The sequence below is a fragment of the Canis lupus genome, chromosome 2, assembly GCF_011100685.1.
Source record: "Canis lupus familiaris isolate Mischka breed German Shepherd chromosome 2, alternate assembly UU_Cfam_GSD_1.0, whole genome shotgun sequence".
NCBI lineage: Eukaryota > Metazoa > Chordata > Mammalia > Carnivora > Canidae > Canis > Canis lupus.
Window position 1 is genome coordinate 5,611,659 of NC_049223.1, and position 6,039 is coordinate 5,617,697.

Here is a 6,039-nt window from a genome sequence, read left to right on the forward strand (position 1 = left end):
CTTCTTCCTCACATCCTCCTGGATGATCATCTTAATAATAAAAAAATATTATGGGCAGCCTGGGTGGCTCAGTGGTTTAGCGCCGCCTTCAGCCCAGGGTGTGATCCTGGAGACCCAGGATCGAGTCCCATGTTGGGATCCCTGCATGGGGCCTGCTTCTCCCTTTGCCTGTGTCTCTGCCTCTATTTCTCTCTGTCTCTCATGAATAAATAAATAAATAAATCTTTAAAAAAATATTAGAAAGATCATTTGGGAGAACAGCTTTTCTGGTGCTTCTCAAAAGGCTAGCCTGGTTTGGAAAGTGATTTCCATTTTCTCCTAGCTCTCCTTTTATGCTCTTCATTTAGAATAAGAACATGCCCTTCTCTTGCAGCCAAAAAAGTAACTGTCAGCAGTGACATTGTGCAGGAGACTCCAGGCTTGGTTCTTTTTTCTTGTGTTCTCTGAAGAGAAAATGATTATACTGTGGCTTGCCATTGATTAACTCAAATCATCCAACTATAGAGAAAGGAAATAGTGTAGCACAGAAACCATAGCAACCTCCATGAAAATGATTGCTATAATGACATGCTTTTAGTATGTCCAGGCTTCCAGGTGGCAATTGCTTACAATTTTTGCCTGTGGTATGGGATCATCCACAGTGGAGCTGCTGAGCGTTCACTAGTAATGGCCATTATGGTTATGGAGGGGGAGCCCATGCTGACTGCTGAGATGTAGCAACAGAAAAATTAGCTTTTGATGTATTGTGTAATCAAGGAGGGATTATGTGTACTCACCTCATTGCTTTGGGAATCTTTACATTATCTTGTCTTAGTTTGTTCAGGCAGTTCTAACAAATACCATAGATTCTGTTCTGGGTGGCTTAAATGTGAAATACTTATTTCTCACAGTTCTGGAAAGTGGAATGTCCCAGATCAAGGCTCCAGCAGATGCAGTATCTGGTGAAAACTATCTTCTCACTGTGTCATCACATGACAGAAGAAGCAAGGGGCCCCTGAAGTCTAACCTCACTCATGAGAGCTCTACCTTTATGACCTAATCACCTCTCAAAGGCACCATCTCCAAATATAGTCACATTGGGAATTAGGTTTCAACTTATAAATTTGGGGGAGACAAATGTTCAGACTGTGGAATATCTGTGATCATTAATTGATTTTTTTAAAGATTTCATTTATTTATTTATGAGAGACACACAGAGAGAGGCAGAGACACAGGCAGAGGGAGAAGCAGGCTCCCTTCAGGGAACCTGATGTGGGACTCGATCCCAGGAGCCTGGGATCACTACCTAAGCCAAAAGCAGACACTCAACCACTGAGCCACCCAGGCGCCCCCATTAATTGATCTTTTAATTTCACTTGATCAACTAGAAGTTAGTTTTGTTTCAGACTCTAAAAAGTCACTTTATTTTGTGGGTCACAGAGAGCTCTCTTATCAGGGACTACTGTTACTATAAAAAAACAAAAATATTGGAATATACCAGTGGCATTTTATATTTTTATATTTTATAAAGCCATCTATTTCATTGCTAACCCTAAATTTGAAAGATGAGAGTTTGTAGCTCTGGACACGAAAACTTCAATAGGAGTGATAATACCTGGAAACCAGAGGGAAAGGCCAGAAGTAATAGCCTTTCTTTACCTGAATTAGGAGATTTTTTTCACCAGTTGGAATCTTACTACATTTGCAAAAATTATCTAATCTCCATATTGTACATAAAAAGCCCAAAGTAGACAGCAATCTTTCTTCATAATTTTTCTGATATACAAGAATTTGTTGATCTATGGTACAACCCACTATCAAAGGCAAACATTGGAAATAACTTTATGGATTATAGCCTTAAATGTAGTCTTTTGCTTACTTAGAAGAATCAAAAGATACTTTATCCAAACTTAGACTGTAGTAACTTGTTCTATATTTTAGCACTGCTATCAAAAAAGACACTTTTCATTCATTTATTTTTTTTTTCAAGTAAGCAGAGAATATTAAAAGTCCAGCATATGCTAAATACTTCGGTGGGCACTGAGACAACATTATCAGAAGCCTGAGGTTTCTAAAGCCTAGAAACCCTCAAGTTCCCAGTGGTTAATAAATCAATGGATAGCTAAATATTTTAGGGTATTTGCTGAAGGAAGTTTGCTACCAATTGAAATGACTCCAGATACTTCTCTTTTTTAGAGATTATTTACTTATTTATTGGGGCAGGGTAGGTGCAGAGGGCGAGGGAGGGAGAATCTCAAGGAGATTCTCTGTTCAGCAGGGAGCCCAGTGAAGGGGTGGGGGTGGGGCTTGATCTCATGACCCTAAGAGATCATGACCTGAGCTGAAATCAAGAGTAGGACACCCAACTGACTGAGCCACCTGGACGCTCTTCTTTTTTATAGACTTCTTAGGCTTGTGTGTTCATCTTTTAGTAAAACTAGGTTCAAGGGATAATTGAAGTCTCCCATTTGGCAATGAAAATGTGCCTCAATTTAAGGTTTCTGTAGGCTGTAGTTATATCAAAAGGATCAAGGCTTCAGGCCATGACCAAAAAAAAAGGGGGGGCAGAGGCAAGCAGATGTCTCAGAGATTGTAAGGGTCTATTAGAACCTTCAGAAACTATGAATTTTGAATCATTTCTATATAATTTTCTTTTATCTGTTTCCATGTGGCTAAGTCTTTCATCTTCAGCAAGACTTTACTCAAGAGGTAGACAAACTATATCCTATATCCCTTTTATATATCCATAGTACATATGGGTGTTTATTACATGTTTATTGATTTAACATCACTCTCATAATTTAAATTATTACATGAATGCATGAAACAATTAGAAACATATTGAGTGCAATCTATGACTTTGGAAAATTATAGCAGTGTGTTCTTTTAAGAGACTTAATATCAGCTTCAAACTTGACATTGGGTTTTAGTCATTTAAATCCACTTCGGGGTTATGTAAGGCTACTTCTTGAAGCTAAATATAAGGATGAATACATAAGTTTGCATTTCACATTCTCCTTTTAAAGAATTAATTTAGCTTATCTCTCTGAAACAGATTTGATTAATTTAAAATATGCCCTTGGACATTGACTTTTCAGAATGAAAATCTGCAGCAAGCTCGGTGTATACCTCAGATGTGAACTGATCATGGAAAATAAAAAACAAACCTTGGAGTCAACAGAGTCCTTGCCACTTCCTGAGGCCCTGACCTCTAGTGTCATGTGGTCAATGTTACATTCTTTATTTTCTTTAATTATTGGTTTTCACATGATAGGTGAGTGTGCAGGACGGCTGTCAGAAGATGCATTTATAAGCTGTTATGTGAAAGGGTTTTGAAATATATCAAATGCATCATAAGGCAAGAATTCACACAGCAAGTCTTGTGGCTAATCCTTTGCTTTGAGGTAAGCAGCAACCGTGGGAGGTGGTGGAGTAAAATGTTTAGTTAATATTCACTGCTGGCGGGTTATTACAGTTGAAGTCATGATAGAGGTAATTTTGCTTATATAAGTAAAATTTGTATTATCTGTACTGTTGAGGCAAAAAGTCATTGAAAATGTGAAAATTACTGTCAACATACTGGAATGCAACTAGGTATATAGAGAGGATTTTGAAAGACATGATGAGTCAGAAATTTTTTAAGAAGTTTTTTGTATGCATCCATTTTCATGTTGATGAAAATACATCTTTTTCCCCTGCCCCTGTCCATCTGTAGTGTGTAAATAGCTGATTTGAGAGTTGTTTTTTCCTGGACCTCGTGGGCGTTAATAGAAGCCTGAACAGCAATTTCAACTCTTTAGTTGACTACACCTAGCATTTATGTTTACATAACTAGACATTTCATCAACCAAACATCGCTCTTCAGGGAGCATTGGAATCTGAATCCGAGTCTTAGGGAGACATCCACGTTTACTGGTTTAAAGCACTGGTGAGAGTTAACCCAATCGGGTTTTTAATCCTGGCCTGGCCATGTACTTGCTTTGTGTCATTTTACAAATTATATAACCTTAAAGTCAAGAATAAGCAGTTAATAAATGGGAGTCATTCTTGATTTTATTAACATTGTGGAATATTTAATTATTGGTATGGCCTGGAAGTGTTGAGAGATGAAGTGGTGGAGAGGTCAAAAGGACAAGGTCTAATCTGTTGTGGTTTACTCTGATGGCTCTTAAATAGTCTCTGGTTCTATTACATCAGAGACACTTGGAATTTTTTTTTTTTTTGTAGATTTCTGATTCTATTCCTTTTATCTCTTTGAGAAACTGTTTTCTCCACTCACCAGCTTACAAATGTGCAAAATGATTACTCCAGCTTATACTTTATGTCACGTTTCAGTTATACTTTTCAATACAACCTGACAATTTGGAATAAGTTGTATCTATGTAATCAGGGCCAAAGGAAAAAAATGTGAGGTATCAAGAAGATGACAAGAATATTACAAATCATACCTATATCATGAGACAAGAGCTATACTCAGAGACAAATTCTTAGTGTTAAATGATTTACACTAGAAAAGTAATACCAACAGAATATAAGGAAACCTGAGAAAGCTGAAATAAAAGCAGAAATTATTGAAAAGGAAAGAGGCAAAAAGAACGTAAATAAATCAAAGGATTTTCTTGTTTTAAGTTGGGGTGGGGGTGGTAGACATATCTGTGCCATTAAAGAAAGGCAAAACACAAATGTAGCAAATGTGAAACCAAAATAATGTAGTATTGGTGGAATGACAGTTATGATTATAACAAAATATTATGTATTTGAAAAGATCCTTTAAAAACTATAAAGTACCGGGATCCCTGAGTGGCGCAGCGGTTTGGTGCCTGCTTTTGGCCCAGGGCGCGATCCTGGAGACCCAGGATCGAATCCCACATCAGGCTCCCGGTGCATGGAGCCTGCTTCTCCCTCTGCCTGTGTCTCTGCCTCTCTCTCTCTCTCTCTGTATGACTATCATAAATTTAAAAAAAATAACAAAATAAAAACTATAAAGTACCAAAATTAACTCAAGAAATAGACCAATGATACTGGAGAAAGATTTAAATATTGTAAGAAAAGAATTATCTCCACAAAGGCTCTGGCCCCATATAATGTTACTGGTTCTTTCTTAAAATATTTTCAAAAATAATTCACTACTTTGCTATACAAAGTGATCAAGAGCATGAAGAGAGAGAAAAGAATCTTTAAAAAATCCATTCATGATTCTCTCACAGAAGTGAATTATAAGTCTGAGATAGCCAGCATAATGTTTTTTTTTTTTTTTTAAAGCCTACAGCACCCAGTATTCCCAGGCGGTCTCCCATCGAAGTACTAACCAGGCCCGACCCTGCTTAGCTTCCGAGATCAGACGAGATCGGGTGCGTTCAGGGTGGTATGGCCGTAGACTAGCCAGCATAAACTTATTTAAAGTTCAGTGATAAATATTATCATGAATGTAAAAATTTCCAAGTTAAAATTAATACATCTCATTCATCAATATCACAAAATAATAGGATGTCATAATCTTTTTCTTATCAGAATATCATGATCATTTAATGTATGCAAATATATCACATTTCATAAGTAGATTAAAAAGGAGAAAATTATCAGACAATAAAACGGCATTTAGAAACTTAACCCCTGTACTTATTTTTTTAATTGTTGCATTAGGTAAATTTTGAAAAATATTTATATCGCATAGTTTATCAAGTATATCTCAACACAACCACCATCTTTAATGGTGAAACAATATAGGCACATAATCATTAAGTCAGGGAAAGAAGAAAGATGACTGGGAGGATTAATATTATTTACTATTTACCATTTCTTGGATTGGCTAGTCAGGAATGATGGCAATAGACAAGCTAGAATTTGGACACCAATTTTTCATTATTTATGAATAATATGATTATCTAGAAAGCTCAAGGGCAGAAAATAAAGAAGGAAAACATACTAGAATTAAGAAAAGAGAGACTCACTTAATTAAAATATAAATACATAGCATTAGTGGACAACTTCCCTATACATGGGCAATAACTAGTTAGAATGTACGACAGGGAAACAAATGCCAATTAAACTATAATGACA

The 6,039-nt window shown here is 36.5% G+C and overlaps 1 non-coding gene across 1 annotated transcript; it reads right to left on the reverse strand.

The window, feature by feature from the left end:
- Positions 1–5,239: 5,239 nt before the first annotated feature.
- On the reverse strand, positions 5,240–5,358 carry LOC119870533. The gene has a single exon (XR_005356208.1). It is a non-coding gene; the product is annotated as a 5S ribosomal RNA (ribosomal RNA).
- Positions 5,359–6,039: the final 681 nt, after the last annotated feature.